Below are 19,751 nucleotides of genomic sequence, written 5' to 3'. Positions count from 1 at the left end.
TCTGACTCCTCTGCTTCCCTCCTTCACTTAAAAGGCCCCATGTGATGATGTTGGGCCCACCCAGATAAAGCAGGATAATCTCTGTCTCAAAATCCTTAATTTAGTCGCATCTGTGAAGTGTCTACTGCCATGTGAATTAACATTTTCACGTTCTGGAAATTAGGACAGGGACATCCCCATAGGCACCATTATTCTGCGGACCACATTTAATTTACAGATAATGCCATACATCAGCATTATGTGCATTCTGATGTAATGCACTGAAAACATACCACTTAAGGTAGTTTCCTGCCAAAAGAAACGTTTAACTAAATTGAGGGCCTTTCTGAAACAACTGTCCTTCAATATTCAACAAGATCAATGTTGTGTTTTTTTTTTTTTTAAAAAAAGGAAGACTGGGGAATTATTCAATTTTGAAAGAAGGAGACTACAGAAACATGACAACTAAATGCAATATATTTATATAATCCTTACCAGGATCCCAAATAAAAAGAAAAAGTATAAGAAGTGTTATTAGAAGAGGAACATTGATTAACTGTATAATAAATAATATTGTATCAAGTTTAAATTTTCTAAGTGTCATAAATGTATTGCTTACTTTTAGGAACTGTATTTAGGAGTAAAGTATGATGTCTGCAACTAACCTCAAATGTTTCAGGAAAAAAAGATCAAGAGAAAACATACCGCAAAATAGTAACAATTGGTGAATCTAGCTAAGTACTGTAAAATAGAAATATAATGAAAGCCATATATATAATTTCAAATACTGTATTCTAGTAGCTACATTTTAAAAAGTAAAAAGAAATGAAATTAATTTTAATAATATTTTAACTCAATATATTTCATTCTCATTTAAAAATGTAATCAGTGTGAAAAATATTGAGAGATTTTACCTTCCTTTTTTAAAAAAATGAGGCCAGTATGCATTCAACACCTACAGAACATGTAAATTTGTATTAGCAACATTTCAATGCACAATAACCACATGTTTTTGGTGCTACTAAGTTGGATAGCTGAGGTCTAGAAGAAGGATTTATGTGTGTTCACTGTCCTATATTTGTAATTTGCTATAGGTTTGAAATGTTTCCAGATAAAAAGGGGAAAGAAGAAATATGGTAGGTATTGTATACGCACAAACTATGTCTAGGAGGATACAGAAGAAACTATTAACACCGGTTACTTCTGGGAAGAAAAAATGAAATGATAAGGGGATAAAAGAGGGATGGTGGTTTTCACTGTACCCTGTTGTACCTTTTGCACAATATTGTGACAAAACCTAATAAATCTTAAAATGATTCTAAAAGTAATGTCTCCTTTATCTTTTTATTTAAAATCAGATATGCTATAGTGTATATAGATACCGAATTATAATGTATACCTGAAACTTATGTAATGTTATAAACAAATGCTTCATCTATTAAAAAACGAAACAGAACAAAAAAGCAAAAAAAACAACCACCAGATACTCAAATGTTAAACGCTGGTATACTCCAAATGAGAGGTAAGAGCTCCATCTACCGAACTAAATTTCCTAAAATTCCCTAGATACAGGATAGAGGTGTGTGTCTAATCTAAAATACAATAATGTTTAGAAATTTCTCCTGATTTTCCCATCTTTACTTATTAGTCTTAGTAAGTCCTAACTTCCTGTTTACACGTTACTAAATAATTTTAGATAAAATTTTATCAATCTAAACTCCGTATCTGAGTGACTGAAAACAAGAAACGATATGCAAGCCCAGGTTCACCTAAATTCTGTGGTGAAGGAGGACGGCTATAATTTACAGTGGCGCCGGATGTTGTGAACAAGCTCATTACAAATTTATATCTGTTTTACTCAGGCCTCCTCGCATCTTGCAGAGAAGCAGGGTCTCTTGGGTTACGTTTGTTCGACCGACCGTAACTGTTGGCACTTTCAAAGCTGTTACATTCTATTGCCTTCGGCTCGTATTTCATAAGCGTTTCTGAATTGAGGCTGGCTGAAAGGTTTCCTGACTCGGTAATTGCATCATTTCCTGGCCCTGTCTCGTACAGAATGAGGAGAGGTGAAGCAATGGCCCAGATAATGACACTGAAAAATATGAAGATAATGGAAACAGTGGGATTGAAGGGTTTATTTGGATCCGATTGCAGATGCCCTGGTTCTTCACCAGGCACCTCACACAGCTCTCTTGGCTTCTTTAGCCTGACTCCCAAATAACGAATCATCACAAGATTATATAGAATATATAACAAGGCCACGTGGCCCTTCATCGCCCACTTTCATAAAGCATATGCTTTGTGCCAATGACGTGTTCGGTGTCGCACTCAGCTCTAAAACGTGAAATTCCGTCCTCCGGTGGCAATCTATCCCAGATTTTGTAAAATGTTTAGTGGGGTGTAACAACGTGCTTTAGAAAGAAAGACAGACAGAGCGGTTATAATTAGAAACAACAGCGAGATGATTAAGAAAAGAAGGTTCTGGGCAGTACTTTAACACTTATCTAGGTATAGATATTTACATGTTACGTTATTAGAATGAAATTTCAGCATATCTTTTCCAGCATCGAAAGGTACTTGTAGTTGAAGGGTCCAGCTTTCCCTTTAGAAGCGGCGGTAGAACTCGGCTAGAGGGCGTGGAGAATTTGCTCACGAAAGAAATGGGGTGGAGTTTGAGGACAGCAATCTTATTTTCTATTGGTCAAATTTTTGTGGGACTTTACTTTAACGTATCAAATACAATTCAGGAGAGCTAATCGTCAAGTTCCCTGGTGGTCTAGTGGTTAGGATTCGGCGCTCTCACCGCCGCGGCCCGGGTTCGATTCCCGGTCAGGGAAGACTTGTTTTGCTTTTACAACCTAAAATATATTTAGGTGTTTAATCTGCTTTAATTTTCATGGTTGTTGCTATTTTTATTAATCATAAAAATTCAACTCATATTTAAGTTTATTTGATTTAAGATTTAAAATATGCCATACATATTTACATGTACTATTTACAGAACAAACTCCACAGAGATCACTAATTCTAAAGTACTCTAAATATGTTCAGCCACTTCTAAAACGGCATTTTCCAGCTTTTGAAGACAATCTTGATATGTATACTCTAGCCATTCTTAGCAATAAGACTGTCGACATTCCAGAAAAATGTTGATACTGTCCTGAAAAGATGCAGTTATTGTGAAGGGCCTCCGAGACTCCCTGCAGAGAGACTTCAGTCACATGGATGCAGAACATTACTTTTTAAAAAGTTTTTGTTTAATCTTGAGCTTTGACTAATAGAGGAGAATTATTTTAGGAGGAATTATACCTGTTTTATTTACTTAGAGTCAAGATCTATATATTCAGATTACATGTTGTGTAGATTATTTGTGTACATTGGAGCTGTTCTTATGTTGTTTTCATTAATGAATCTAAGATTTTTAGTGATATATTGTTGGTTAATAACCAACTAGTTAGTTTATTATGTTTTCTCTTAGTAAATAACTCATTTTAGTTATTTTATTTATGTTTTAAATTGTCTGTAATAGATTAACACAAAAATAGCAAATTTATTGCATCCAGCATGTTAATTCACAGTAGGTAAATCATACAGGCCTCTCAAAAAATGAAGTTAGCTATTATTTAGAGTTCTCAAATTCAAGACACAGTAAGTCGGACTCTGTAAGTTATCCATCCCCTCCCAAAACATGATAATATTAAAGCCAAAGATAAGATATATGATGCTATACAGACGTCAAATATTTCCCCCCAAAATCAATACACGACTTTTACTGCATTTTTAACACATCACAAATAAATCTGAGGAATCATCCAGCATCTTGCTGTTGCTGTAACTGGACACCTTAGATCTTATTCATCAACCTGTTAAACTGTTCCTTTTTCAGAAACATAGATACTACCCCAAATTTTTCTGATATCCATGTTTATTAACTGTTGTGCTTGCTGAATCAAAGCAGCTAAATTTCATACAAGTTCAAAGCTGTTTCTTTCAAGAATTAACTCATCTTTCTGGGCATGTTAAACTGAAAAAGCAACATCTGAGCTCATTTAAACCTTCCAAGGTATTTTTTGCCCAAGAAATTTCTGATTTGCCCAACCAGGTAGCGGTGCAGAGTGTCAACCTGGGACATTAAGGACCCAGATTCAAAACCTCAAGTGCAAGCTCGTTCTGCTTGAGTGCGGGGCTCACCAACTTGAGCACACTCGGGTCAGGGTTGTTGGTTTGAGCGTGAGATCATAGACATGACCCAAAGGTCACTGGCTTAAGCAAGGGGTGACTGGCTCGGCTTGAGTGTCAACCTGCCTTCCCTGTTAAGGCACATATGAGAAGCAATCAATGAACAATTCAAAGTGCTGCAACTAGGAGTTGATGCTTCTCATTTCTCTCCCATTTTGTCTGTCTGTCTGTCTGTCTCTCCCTCCCTCTCAAAAAAAAAAAAAAGAAAGAAATTTCTGATTTCCTAAGAGAACCATTCTTCTGAATAAGCATGTTAATAGAAAAGTGAACCTACATAGACCTCATCTTGTAACGGAAGCTCAGTGTAACACCCTTGATCATGTTCTGTGCATGACTAGCCAGTTCCTTTCTGCTTCCAACCATTTGTCAGCCTGGAGCCTCTTCTTTTTCTTCTCACGGAGACTGAGTTCGACCTCCGTGTGACTGAAGTCTCTCTGTAGGTGCCTCTGAGGCCCTTCACATAACTGCATCTTTTCAGGACAATATCAACATATTCCCGGAATGTCGACAGTCTTATTGCTAAGAATGGTCTTCATCCTTACAGTAGATGCTGCAGAGCCAGATATTTTTTTAATCCTGAAATTTCAAAAACATTCTATCCTTTGTCACTTTTTGAGCTGTTGAGTTGTTTTTTGACATTTTATTTTAAAATCTAAAATTTCACAAAATCATACAATGGACTAAAAGCCTGATTAAAATTTTTATTTATTTATTTATTTTTAGAGAGGAGAGAGAGAGAGAGACAGAGAGGGAGAGAGAGGAGAGAGGGGGGGGGAGGAGCTGGAAGCATCAACTCCCATATGTGCCTTGACCAGGCAAGCCCAGGGTTTCAAACCAGCGACCTCAGCATTTCCAGGTCAATGCTTTATCCACTGCGCCACCACAGGTCAGTTGATTAAAATTAAAATAGCTTTGGGTTTCTTTTTATCTGTGATGAGACTGGTATGGAAAAGGAAAATGATGAATATTTATTAATGGTCCGGGGGTTGAGAAAAAAAGATGTGACCCAGTGTTTAAGGAACCTCACATTGAGGGAGACAGAAATATATTTGTTATTCTTATTGTCATTAACAAAAATAATAGGCACCATTTACTAATAATCTGCTATGTGGTAGGCACTTCCAATAATCACAATATGTGAGGAAGGAAGAAGATAGTAGGTACAAGGATAGAAATTGAACTTGAAAACTGATTCTAAAGTGAACCTAAAAGTCAGTAGGATCTGGAAAGTGTGAAAAGAGGGGAATGGACATTTCATATAAGGGGAACCAGGATGACCAAAGCCTAGCACTTGTACCAACATGGTATCAAACATTCAAAGAGGAACTAATACCTATCCTTCTCAAACTATTCCAAACAAATTCAAGAGGAAGGAAGAGTCCCAAGCTCATTTTACGAATCCAGTATTCTCCTAATTCAAAAACCAGACGAAGATACTAATCAGGAAGAAAAGTATAGGCCAATATCCCTGATGAACGTAGATGCAAAAGTCTTCAACAAAATATTAGCAAACTAATTTCAACAATACCTTTAAAAGATCATATACCACGATCAAGTGGGATTTTTGGATGCAAGGTTGGTACAATATCTGCAAATCAATTAATGTGATACACCATATAAAATGAAGGATAAAAATCATATGATCATATCAACAGATGCAGAAAAAGCATCTGACAATAGCCAGTACCTATTTAAGATGAAAACATTAGCAAAATGGGAATAGAAGGATAATACTTCAACATAATAAAGACCATATATGACAAACCCACAGCTAACTTGGGGAAAAACTGAAAGCATTTCCTTTAAGATAAGGAAAAAAAAGAAATGCTCACTTTCACCACTCTTATTTAACATGGTACTAGAAGACCTTGCCACAACAATCAACAAGAAAAAGAATAAAAGCCATCCAATTTGGAAAGAAAGAAATAAAACTGTCATTATTTGCAGATAATATGATACTGTATATAGAGAACCCTAAAGATTCTACTAAAAACTACTGAAACTGATAAATGAATTCAGTAAAGTAGAATACAAGATAAATACTCAGAAATTGGTTGTATTTTTGAACACCAATAATTACCAGGAAGGAAAATAAAGAAAACAATCCTATTTACATGCGTTAAAAAAACACCTAGAGCCTGGCCTGACCATGCAGTGGCACCGTGGAGTAGAGCATCAGACTGAGCTAAGATCCCAGGTTCAAAACCCCTAGGTTGCCGGCTTGAGCACAGGCTCATCTAGCTTGAGCGCGGGGTTGCCAGCTTGAGTGTAGAATCATAGACATGACCCCATGGTCACTGGCTTGAGCCCAAAGATCACTGGCTTGAAGCTCAAGGTCACTGGCTTGAGCCCAAGGTCGCTGGTTTGAGCAAGAGGTCACTCTGTCAGCTGTAGCCCTCCACCCTACTCCCTCGTCAAGACACATATGAGAAAGCAATCAATGAACAACTAAAGTGCCGCAACAAAGAATTAATGTTTCTCATCTCTCTTCTTTCCTATCTGTCCCTATCTGTCCCTCTGTCTCTGTCACAATACATATATACATACATACTTACATACATACATACATACATACATACAATACATACAGTAAAAAATACCTAACCTGACCAGGTGGTGGCGCAGTGGATGGAGCGTCGGACTGGGATGCGGAGGACCCAGGTTCGAGACCCTAAGGTCGCCGGCTTGAGTGCAGGCTCATCTGGTATGAGCAAAAAGCTCACCAGCTTGGGCCCAAGGTTGCTGGCTTGAGCGAGGGGTTACTCGGTCTGCTGAAGGCCCACGGTCAAGGCACATATGAGAAGGTAATCAATGAAAAACTAAGGTGTCACCATGAACAACTAAGGTGTCACAACGAAAAACTAATGATTGATGCTTCTCATCTCTCTCCCTTCCTGTCTGTCTGTCCCTACCTAACCCTCTCTCTGATTCTCTCTCTGTCTCTGTAAAAAAACAAAACAAAACAAAACAAAAAACCTAGAAATAAATTTAACCAAGAGGGTAAAAGACCTGTACTCAGAAAATTATAAGAAATTGAAGAAGATACTAATAAATGGAGTCATATACTGTGCTCATGGATAGCAATAATTAACAAATGAACAAACAAAATAGTAACAGACTCACATATACGGAGAACAGACTGATGGTTGCCAGAGACAAGGGGGCTTGGGGGGCTGGGTGAGAAAGGCAAAGGGATTAAGAACTACAAATTGGCGGATACAAAATAGTCACAGGATGTAAAGCACAGCATAGGGAATATAGTCAATAATATTGTAATCACTACATATTGTGCTAGGTAGGTATTTGAAATATCAGGGGGAGCAGCATTTTTATAAAGTATATGATTATCTAACCACTATGCAGTAACCTGAACTGAATACAAAAAAATATTGAATGTAAACTGTAATTGACAAAATTAAAAAAAGAAAATTGAGTAGAAAAAGAAAACATTTAAAAAATGTTGACATGGCCCTGGCCGGTTGGCTCAGCGGTAGAGCGTCGGCCTAGCGTGTGGAGGACCCGGGTTCGATTCCCGGCCAGGGCACACAGGAGAAGCGCCCATTTGCTTCTCCACCCCTCCGCCGCGCTTTCCTCTCTGTCTCTCTCTGCCCCTCCCGCAGCCAAGGCTCCATTGGAGCAAAGATGGCCCAGGCGCTGGGGATGGCTCTGTGGCCTCTGCCTCAGGCGCTAGAGTGGCTCTGGTCGCAACATGGCGACGCCCAGGATGGGCAGAGCATCGCCCCCTGGTGGGCAGAGCGTCGCCCCATGGTGGGCGTGCCGGGTGGATCCCGGTCGGGCGCATGCGGGAGTCTGTCTGACTGTCTCTCCCTGTTTCTAGCTTCAGAAAAGAAAAATGAAAAAAAAAAAAAATGTTGACATGGATTTTGAATTAGATACCTTTTAGAAACCTTTCATAGATACAGATAAAGAAGAGAAGTACATTTTATTTGTGTATTTTCTGTATGCTGCTTTAGAAATAATTCAGTGTAGAGGTTAAGACATTTGTTCCCTCACATTTATCAATTTTTTTATTTGGGCATTTATCTTAGATTTTAGAATTCAACCTATTGATTAAAGCTATGCATTTCAATAAATTTAGAAATCTAAAAAAAAACAACAACAAAAGAGCAGAGCAGCTAAATACATTGCGGTATAGTCATACAATGAAATACTGCAGAGTAGTGTCAGCGAAAAACCCGTTCACCAACACGATGAATCCCAGAAAAACAATATGTAATTTAAAAAGCAAGTCAAATACAGAATAATCCCATTTTATATGAAGTTTTAAAATGCTTAATTAAAAATTGTGTTTTTTGACATACACATAGATGTTAAACTATAAATGAAAGCAAGATAGTGATTATTCCTGGTTAATGGAGAACATGCAGAAAAGATTTGTAAGAAGCATGAAGGTGTCTTTTAAAGTACTGGTAGTACTAAATTGGGTGTTGGGTACACAGATATTCTCATTTGACACACACATTTTTTTTTTTTCTCTGAGGCTGGAAACAGGGAGAGACAGTCAGACAGACTCCCGCATGCGCCCAACTGGGATCCACCCGGCACGCCCATCAGGGGGGTGCGCTCTGCCCCTCCGGGGGGTCGCTTTGTTGCGACCAGAGCCACTCCAGCGCCTGGGGCAGAAGCCAAGGAGCCATGCCCAGAGCCCGGGCCATCCTTGCTCCAATGGAGCCTCGCAGTGGGAGGGGAAGAGGGAGAGAGGAGGGAGAGGGAGAGGAGGGAGAGGGAGAGGAGGGAGAGGGAGAGGAGGGAGAGGGAGAGGAGGGAGAGGGAGAGGAGGGAGAGGGAGAGGAGGGAGAGGGAGAGGGGTGGAGAAGCAGATGGGCGCTTCTCCTGTGTGTCCTGGCCGGGAATCGAACCCGGGACTTCCGCACGCCAGGCCGACGCTCTACCACTGAGCCAACCGGCCAGGGCCTAATTCTCATTTGATTATAACAATCATATATTATACCATTTTCTCTACCAAATCAATACTTAATTAAAACAAAAACAAAAGAAATGGATAATAATATTTGAATAAACTCTTGGGGATAATGGCTCATAAGCCATATTTAGTTGAACAAAATTCCACTCTCCTCTGTTGCATAGTTTATAATGGTGCTTTTAAAAATTGAAAAGTTCTTGGCTAGTTAGAAACGATAAATGTGAAAATAAACCACAAGGTGGCATCCTAGTCTCATGTGTCTCATCCAAACACATGTAATGCAAGTAACCCATACTTTGGAAATCTTAGGTATAGTTAAAGTCTAGTTTACCGTCATCATAGGAGGCAGCAGCAGATTTTTTTTTCTTTTAGCCTCTTTTTTCTTACTTCATCAATTATGCTTGATTTGACTTGCATATATATTGTGCTTTCAGATTAAAGTTTGGGGGAAAAAATTCAGATAAATTCAATGTAACTAGTATTCAGGTGCAGCATATGACATTTATTCATTCATTCCTCAGTCAGTCAGTCATGCGTTCACGTATTCACTCATTTAACCAATATCCACAAATATTAGTTGAACTCCCGTTCTCCACCAGACAGAGGCAAAGAAGCTCTGGAGAATTAATGGTAAGCAAAACCTAGTCTTTATTATTTGCTTTCAGTGTAGTGGCTGAGACATCAGACAGTAATCATAAAATAACAAATTTAAATTGCTACTGAAAAATTAATCTGTGAAGGAGATGTATATGGTTCAACCAGTTCTCCTGGTCAGACCTGTTGAGATCTGAAAAATGAAGATGCATTACCTAGGTAAAAAGGAAAGAAAAAACCATTCTAAGAAGAAACATGTGCAACACTTTACAGCAGGAGACAGTAAGGAGAGTCCCAGGGGCCGAAAGAAAGCCAGGATGATGGATGGCAAGTCAGAGATAGCAGAGAAAGGTGAAGAGAGGCCTAAGAAGTGGTCCAGGGACTGATCTTATATGGCAGAGTGCCTGCGGTGAAGGATTTTGTCTTCAGATAAAGAGCATGGGGGAGCCACAGGAGGGTCAGTGGGTACAGCAGCAGCTCAAGCCCATGGCCCGTCACTGGGAAGTCAGTAGCTTCATTAGTATACATGAAGGATTCTGCCCTAAGTGCTAGGTAGTGGCACAACTCTGTTCACCTATGTGTGGTTAGTTTTTTGATAATGAAGGACATCATTTAAAAATAGTAATATAATCTCAATCTCACCCATATTCATTAGATTTATGATTTTTTAAAAAGAAATATGACTCCACTCTGTGTGTGTGTGTGTGTGTGTGTGTGTGTGCGTGCATGTGTGTCTGTATTTTTAGTGAGAGAGACAGAGAGAGGGACAGACAGACAGCAAGGAGAGTGATGAGAAGCATCAATTCTTTGTTGTGGCACCTTAGTTGTTCATTGATTGCTTTCTTGTATGTACTATGACTGAGGGGCTACAGCTGAGCCAGTGACCCACTGCTTAAGCCAGTGATCTTGGGCTTCAAGCCAGAGACCTTTGGGCTCAAGCTAGAAACCCACTGCTTGGTCAGGCTCCATTGTATGTGTGTGTGTGTGTGTGTGTGTGTGTGTGTGTGTGTGTGTATATTGAATCAGACTAAAAACCATTGCTTTTGAAGACAAAAAAAATGAAGCATGGCATCTTTAAAAGAAAGAGAGAGAAAAAGGGGAGAACAAGAAAGAGAGAGGGAGAAAGAGACACCTGTTTAGTTCATCTACAATAACATAAAAGCTTTTGGCACCTAAAATATAAAATATAAAAAGTATAAAAAAATGTTTACTTTATGGTCATGTCACAGAAAGAACCACGTGTTGGAAAGCTGGAGACCTGGGTGATGTGATTGTGGGAAAGATTGTCTAACTTGGCTGGGCCTCAGTTTTTTTTTCCTCTGCAAAATGAAGTATTGATCTAAGTTTTGTTCTTCTAACTTTGGAATTCTGTGAATCTGTAAACATTCATGAAAAGGTAGTATATTGTGCGACTAATGTAAAGAGAACGGGTGTTGGGGTACTACCTTGGTGTGTACTTGAACAAAGGTGAGTAAAACCATATGAGACTTATTTTAGATCTTAGGTCATTTTTAAAAACTAAATTTGAATAAGCAACACTATCATTTATTGATAATATGTGCCAGATCATATGAACATTATCTAATTTAATCCTCAGAAAATGAACCTGATATCAGTTATTTTTTGAATCCTATTTTTCAAATTAGAAAAACAAAGCTTACAGACATTCATTAATTTTTCCAAAGTTACACAGTTAATAAATATCTAGATCTGTCTGATTTCAGAACATGCCCTTTCAGTTATTATGAAGAGCTGAGATTTTTAAAACATGACTTGTAAATAGTGAATAAAGATAAATTCACTAGGATTATAAACATGGATTTCAAGTTATTTCTCAGTGGACTGTTGAATAAGTACCAAGAATTTTAATAAGCTCCTACATTTTAGACAAAACTGCTTAACAGATTTAACTAATTACATATGCATTACCCTGGATATGGCCGTGAAGTTGTACCAGCAGTAAGTAAACCATCTTATTCATGTCTTTACTGTATCAGCAGAGGATACTGTGGAGGCTAAACTAGATACTCTTCTTCCCACCTTTCAATTCTTCTTGCTGGGCTAACAATCAAATTAAAAATTAATGGAGACATGGCCCTGGCCGGTTGGCTCAGTGGTAGAGTGTTTGCCTGGCGTGTGGAAGTTCCGGGTTTGATTCCCGGCCAGGGCACACAGGAGAAGCGCCCATCTGCTTCTCCACCCTTCCCCCTCTCCTTCCTCTCTATCTCTCTCTTCCCCTCCAGCAGCCAGGCTCCATTGGAGCAAAGCTGGACCCGGACGCTGAGGACAGTTTCATGGCCTCCGCCTCAGGCCCTAGAATGGCTCAGGCCATGATACAGCCAAGCCCCAGAGGGGCAGAGCATTGCCCCCTGGTGGGCATGTCAGGTGGATCCTTGTTGGGCACATGTGGGAGTCTGTCTGACTGCCTCCCCGCTTCTTACTTTGGAAAAATACAAAAAAAACCCAAACAAACAACAACTAATGGAGACAAGTTAACAGGAAAAAACATACAAAGTTTATTTTTAAAAATTTTTAAAAATTTATTCATTTTAAAGAAGAGAGAGAGATAGAAGGGAGGGGGAGCAGGAAGCATCAACTCCCATATGTACCATGACCGGGCAAGCCCCGGGTTTGAACCGGTGACCTCGGCATTCCAGGTCAATGCTTCATCCATTGCGCCACCACAGGTCAGGCTGTACCAAGTTTATTATGGATGTACGTGCTGGGGGTGTTGCGGGGAAACACATTGGGCAGTTGCGGTTTATATGTCATTATGGACAAAGGAGAAAGGGGGTAGGGGTCTGAGAGTTCAAAGGAACTAGGGGATATACAGGTAGCTGAGGAAGAGTGGAACATAAGTGGCAGGCAAATTGCTGTTAGGTAACTCAGAAACAGTGGGGAGGGGAATCTAGCTCACAGGCCCCTGTCTGGAACCCTCCTCTCTAACACTGAGGAGAACATGCTAAGATTTCCTTCCGGGAGCAGGCCTTTCCATCCGAATCAGTTAGGCAGGAAAAAGGCGGGGGGTCAAAGGTTCTTTCTGAGTTCTTTGTTTCTTAATGATCAGCTTAAAATCAATATCCCAAATGTCACAGTTTTGGGGTGGCAAAAATTTTGTCCCCTTCAATACGTGTACACAATTTTCACCCCGAAGCTAATACATTTAAAAGAACAATTCGACAAATGACTTTCGCTACCTCTCCATGTCATATCCCGAAGACAAACAACAGTGAACTTAGGTTCTCTTTTTGTCTCAAGCTCCTGATAACCCAGGCAAAGAAGCTGCCTGCCGGACCTTGGTATTTGGAGAAATGGCTAAATGTATTTATATTGAATTTCTGCTCCTGGGTTGTTTTGTCTGTGGCTCTTATGCTTGGGGTTTGCCGGTTACATCAAAGGAGTCATTCTGTTGTAAGAACTGGTCAGAGTGGGTCAGATAAATCGTGGGTTTATTGCCGAGACCCATTCCCTTGATAGTTATGGTCAGGAAGCCCTTGGTGTTTATGTCTGTTCTCTTCATGCAATACATATGCCGTCAGCCTGTTAATGATTCCGCTGTGGAGGATTCATGAATATCTTTTTTGAGGGGGCTGGCTCACTGGACCTTAAAAGGGGGCATGATGGCTGTATGGCCAGTAGCCACGGCCACCATCACAGCCGCCTGGCCCATGCAGGTTCATATTTGATTTGGACAGATGGTAATGAAACAACAGAGCCAAGAACTGGTGGGCTATTAACTTTAATCCTAGCTTGCACCTGACGGGCAAGAAATACACACAGTGGGAAAACACTTCCCTTTCCATTCAGGGCTCCCAAAGCTACTGACTTATCCGAGTTTCCTAGAATCAAAGGTTTGTACCTCACCAGCCTTATTCACCTCTGTTCCTCATCTCCTTCTCTCTGCACAAACTAGCTTCTCCTTCAGCACTCTGCCATCTTGGCTGGTTCTCCTCTCCTCCACGTGGCCTTTCTCTGCTCTCCTCCAGCATGGGCTCCTCTGCCCCATTTTATAGTATAGAAATCAAAACCTTTAATCCAATATACAAATAAGGAAGTCTCTGATACAAAGTCACTTATCTGAGGCACAATAGGATTCCTCATGAGAGTGCACCACCCCATATCATGCAATAGTCAAGGGTGTGGGGAAAAGCTTAGTGTTGAAAAGATCTTAGTATTAAAAGGGTGGGAAAGGCTTAGTCTTAAAACTAAGCCTTAGGCTATAACTACCCTGCTGCTTACAGCCTGTCCCCCACACTTAATGCAAACTATAAGCAAGCAAACATATATATCATATTTACAAACTTATTTGACTAACAATGGCCTAACAAGTCTCCTTTACTTAAGCAGTAAAGGATGTTTGTTACCAAAGGCAACAATTGCCCACTGAGCTCAGCAGTGCCCTCATCTGATGGTTGCCAGGCTATATATAGGTTTTGATAAGGATACACCCGATCATTTGGAATATTCCATGCATATACTTCTTCTCTTAGAAACACATCAAAATAATAAAATAAATCTAAGTGGCTGCTAGTGAGACAAAAAATGTAACTGGTTTAATTCCTGTTTAGGAGGCAGCTTGTGATTGTGACAGATATGACGACAGTGAAATACGGTCTGTGTGCCACTGTGTTTTGCCCTCCTGACTGTAAACACATCTCCATCATCTTGCCAGACCTCAAGGGAAGCCTCTTTAGAGCAGCTGGGTGGGACGGACTGGCTAGGACAGGGAAGAGGCCAGCTGATGCTGGCCCAGCGGAGAGACTGCACAAATTGAGCTACATAAAGCTGCAGTTGTTTTGTTTTTGTAAAAAAAAAAAAAAAATCTTTAGGTTCTCTGATGAAAGATCTAGAAAGCAGTTTTATACTATGGTAAGTAATCTTCAGTGTAATAGTTTATAATCAGGAAAGGAGGGGTTAACTCAATTACTCAGTTGACTTAGGAGTTTATGAGCGATTTTAAATTTATCACCCTAGTTGTACCAGTGGAAGATGATGAAATACACATTATTTGCAAAATACTTTTTCTTTCACATGAGAAAATGCGACTTTATTTCTGCTGCAGTGAAAACTTAAAACTATTACAATATAAACTTAATGCAAGAAGCTTTAGGTTAACTTGCCAAAGATACTCAACTTCTTTCTATTTCTTGAAACAAGCTTATAAGGCATTCTGTTACATGCATATACCATTTCATATGCACGAGTCTCTCCTTTCCCACAGACTAATAGAATGACAACAGAGGTTAAGGAAACAGAAAATTCAGTTCTCAGAAGACTAAGAGTTTAGAGGTATATAAAAATGTCTCTGGTAGCCCTGGCCGGTTGGCTCAGCGGTAGAGCATCGGCCTAGCGTGCGGAGGACCCGGGTTCGATTCCCGGCCAGGGCACACAGGAGAAGCGCCCATTTGCTTCTCCACCCCTCCGCCGCGCTTTCCTCTCTGTCTCTCTCTGCCCCTCCCGCAGCCAAGGCTCCATTGGAGCAAAGATGGCCCAGGCGCTGGGGATGGCTCTGTGGCCTCTGCCTCAGGCGCTAGAGTGGCTCTGGTCGCAATATGGCGTCGCCCAGGATGGGCAGATTATCGCCCCCTGGTGGGCAGAGCGTCGCCCCATGGTGGGCGTGCCGGGTGGATCCCGGTCGGGCGCATGCGGGAGTCTGTCTGACTGTCTCTCCCCGTTTCCAGCTTCAGAAAAATGGAAAAAAAAAAAAATGTCTCTGGTTATAAGATTTTTTAAAAATTATACACATATAAACTGTTAGCTGCTATAGAAAGCATGCTCACCTACAGGCTGGAGTTTACATCAGTTGTAAAGCCCTTCCTGATAATGAGAATTATTAAAGTGAATGGGTTACTGGGAAGAATGTTATTTTATGACATGATTGACTTGGAATGTATAAACATTCAGTATAATTCAGCATTCTCCTCTTAAATCTCCTATCTTTTACATCCAATGAAATGATATTTTTTGAAACTGAATTTACTCAGGTATCTAGTCTTAACTCTTTACCATTTTGCCTCACTTTCACAGTAAGTATATAAATTAAGGCAGGTGTGACTACTTTGAAAGTTAAAATTAGGAAACTGACAAAATAATTTTATGTTATATGATAGAATAAAGTAGAATCATTTTTTCCTCATCCTTTCATATTTTAAAAGGGTGATATTGTGGAGGTTTTATGCTAATACTATAGACAGATTTACTCTTGTCACTAGTTCAAAGTGATCCTGGGCAGGCTGAAATATTTTTGGTTAGTCTGAATGCATCTGAATCCAAAAAAGCACTGTCTAAAGGCCAAAGGCATGGGCTTAAGAATCAGAAAGGTCTAGGTTGGGTCATCACTCAAACTGTTAGGTATAATCTTGGACAGTTAACCTCTTATTCTCCAATTCCTAATAATGTAAAGATAATAATACTATCCACTCTATAGGACAGTTACAAGTCTTTTTTTTTTATTATTTTTTATTTTTTATTTTTCTGAAGCTGGAAACAGGGAGAGACAGTCAGACAGACTCCCGCATGTGCCCGACCAGGATCCACCCAGCACGCCCACCAGGGGGCAACGCTCTGCCCACCAGGGGGCGATGCTCTGCCCCTCCGGGGTGTCGCTCTGCCGAGACCAGAGCCACTCTAGTGCCTAGGGCAGAGGCCAAGGAGCCATCCCCAGCGCCCGGGCCATCTTTGCTCCAATGGAGCCTTGGCTGCGGGAGGGGAAGAGAGAGACAGAGAGGAAGGAGGCGGGGTGTGTGTGTGGAGAAGCAAATGGGCGCTTCTCCTATGTGCCCTGGCCGGGAATCGAACCCGGGTCCCCCGCATGCCAAGCCGACGCTCTACCGCTGAGCCAACCGGCCAGGGCGACAGTTATGAGTCTTAAATAACAGATTTCAAACATTTAGCATGGAGTTTAGCTCAGAGAAAAACCAAACATTATTAACAGTCAGTATTACATTTTATTTTCTTTTTTTGGATCTGTGACTTAGAGTGGATTCCATCAGTTATAGCAGAGGACCCAATTCTCTGACCAAACCCATTTCTGACGGTTCCTTTGAAGTTAGCCGTGAACGAGAAGGTGCCACCTAGTACCTTGGGAACCATCTCTCATAGGACTCTGACCCCTCATACAAGAGTGTCTATTGAAAGCTAAGGGTCTTTTTCTTTCTCTTTCTTTCTTTCTTTCTTTCTTTCTTTCTTTCTTTCTTTCTTTCTTTCTTTCTCTCTTCTCTCTCTCTCTCTCTCTCTCTCTTTCTTTCTTTTTCTATTTCTCTTTCTTATCTCCTATTGAGTTCAAAGACTTATCCTTCCAAAGAATATGAGCTATAGTTACTGTTTATGATGTCATATTTGCTGTAATGCTTTGTTGTAGTTGCTGAAATATTCACAACCTCAGTTATTGCTTAGATCTTAAAAGAATTACAAGGGAAGTAAAATTCCATTCTTCAGTAAAATGCAGAACTAGGATTAGTCCCACTGGGCAATAAAAACATGAAAAGTTTAAAAATACATCTATCTTTGGATCATTATGCTTACAAAGTCAATTCTTTGATTTGATATTTTTAAAGTAAGCTAAATCAGCAACATTTTAATCTATGTGTATGTTTAGCAATGAATTTTTAAAATCGCATTCAAGTACACTTATGTAATAGTATTGCCTCAAATCCAAAATGCAATTTTTCATTTCTCCACTCTGGAAATTGTAATATCTTCTGATCAATACGTAAAGTTAGGTTATGGTGGTTCTTTTCTATAAAAACTGACCTTAAGCCCTGGCTGGTTGGCTCAGTGGTAGAGCGTCGGCCTGGCATGCAGGAGTCCGGGGTTCAATTCCTGGCCAGGGCACACAGGAGAAGCGCCCATCTGCTTCTCCCCCCCTCCCCCCCCTTCCTCTCTGTTTCTCTCTTCCCCTCCTGCAACCAAGGCTCCATTGGAGCAAAGTTGGCCCAGGCGCTGAGGATGGCTCCGTGACCTCTGCCTCAGGTGCTAGAATGGCTCTGGTTGCAACAAAGCAGCGCCCCAGATGGGCAGAGCATCACCCCCTGGTGGACATGCCGGGTGGATCCCGGTCGGGTGCATGCGGGAGTCTGTCTGACTGCCTCCCCGTTTCCAACTTCAGAAAAATACAAAACAAAACAAAACAAAAAAACCAAAAACTGACCTTAAGCCAATAGTGTATTTTGTAAGTGATGAAATCTTAGACTTAGGAAAGTATGAAATTCTAAAATCATCTTGCTTTGTGTCGATGTTACCTAAGGTGATTCCTCTTACTTTGTGTTGATATATCAATAATTAGTGGTAAAATGAAACAGGTTTAATATATTAGGAATATAATCCAAAAGGCTTCATTAAGATTTTTGATCCATGTGTACACGTGAGTCAAACAGCCATCACTCTAGTTAATAGCTGTACATTTTAATGTTTCAACATTAAAAGTACTGCAAATTTCTTCAAATATGATAGGAAATATGTATATTTGTAATAGCAAGATTCCAAGGAGAGAAAGAGCCTCCCTGACCAGTTTCCAGAAACCCCTTTCCGCACTCTCAGAACACCTCCTTATTTTGAGGGTCCCTGTGAAAGCTAGAGTGACAGCTATACCTGTCACTATCATGTGCTACTACTATATACCATTCAAAAACTGACACACAGACAGCACAGTGCTGGGTACAGAGAAGATAGCCAATAACCCTCTCCTGGCTCACTGATGTGAAACACAAAACTATTCTAAGTAGGCATATATATAGCTTTTAACACTGGGGAAAACCAAATTTCTAAAAAATGTTCTCATTTTCCTTTTCCCCCTTTTCCTACCAAAAACCCTATAAGTTAAATTTGGGCCTAACTTCTACACAAATAAAAGCCACCAATAAATTAAATCCTAAACATTCTTTTTCCTTTGAACTATAAAAATATTTTTTTCTCTCATTTTTGTAGAAAACATGAAAATCACTACACTTAAAGCTTAAACATCACTTTACAAAAACATTAGATCAGAAATAGAAAAGTTAATGAATGGGAAAGTTAATAGAATGTGTGAAATATGTTAAAAGCTGATGAGCTGAAACACTGACCAAGAACCAATTAATAAATGACTTAAATTACTGACAATTTTCTTTTTCTTTTTCTTTATTCATTTTTAGAGAGGAGAGAGAGAGACAGAGAGGGAGAGAGACAGAGAGAGAGAAGGGGGAAGGAGCTGGAAGCATCAACTCCCATATGTGCCTTGACCAGGCAAGCCCAGGGTTTCGAACCGACGACCTCAGCATTTCCAGGTCGACGCTTTATCCACTGAGCCACCACAGGTCAGGCAGACAATGATTTTCTTTAGGAACATTGACAACCCTTAACAACTAGGTAGCAAATTGGTTTGCAAATATTTCAATCAATTAAATGGAAAAATAATAGCCATATGCAACTGGGAAAAAAAATGTAAGAAACAAAGAGAAAGAGAAAGGAAAGAAAGGAGGAAGGAGATTTATCTTAAGATATTAAATTCAAATTAAAAATAAAAACCTGATCTCTAAAACAAGTTTATATTCCAAAATACAAAAAGAATTCTTTAAATGCTCACATTATAATAGGCACAGATCAACTATTAGATCCTAAATAAAAACTATTTCTATGCCAATTGTCCACAAATCATGATTAAAATGCAAACTTCAAATACTATTAAATCCACTTTCTTTGCTACCTAATTCCATTGGAGCTAACAGAAAATTTAATAACCACAGAGCTTATAGACAGGAAGAGCCCATTTCTAGACAGAAGATATTAGACAAACTATATGCTTAATTTTTTAAATACTAAAATAATGTAAGAAGCCTCCCACTCTGACCTTTAGCTTTGATCATAAGTGAAATGCATAATAAAACAATCTATTTTTTCATATGTTTGGCCCAATAGCTTTGGAAACTCTGAAATAGCTTCTTCCAGGCTTCACTGAAGGAGGGATAACTGCATAATTTCCCCAGCATCCAAAGAAATTTTCCTTGAGGTAGACATA

At 39.7% G+C, this 19,751-nt stretch overlaps 1 non-coding gene and 1 pseudogene across 1 annotated transcript; one reads left to right on the top strand and one right to left on the bottom strand.

Annotated features, from left to right (window-relative positions):
* Positions 1-2,744: 2,744 nt before the first annotated feature.
* On the top strand, positions 2,745-2,816 carry TRNAE-CUC (transfer RNA glutamic acid (anticodon CUC)). Its single transcript has one exon. It is a non-coding gene; the product is annotated as a tRNA-Glu (tRNA).
* Positions 2,817-3,830: 1,014 nt separating this feature from the next.
* Positions 3,831-4,754, bottom strand: LOC136316323 (large ribosomal subunit protein uL6-like; annotated as a pseudogene).
* Between the last annotated feature and the right edge of the window lie 14,997 nt (positions 4,755-19,751).

The sequence above is a fragment of the Saccopteryx bilineata genome, chromosome 12 (assembly GCF_036850765.1).
Source record: "Saccopteryx bilineata isolate mSacBil1 chromosome 12, mSacBil1_pri_phased_curated, whole genome shotgun sequence".
NCBI lineage: Eukaryota > Metazoa > Chordata > Mammalia > Chiroptera > Emballonuridae > Saccopteryx > Saccopteryx bilineata.
The sequence above is the reverse complement of the archived record's forward strand: the minus strand, read 5'-3'. Positions and strand labels throughout refer to the sequence as shown.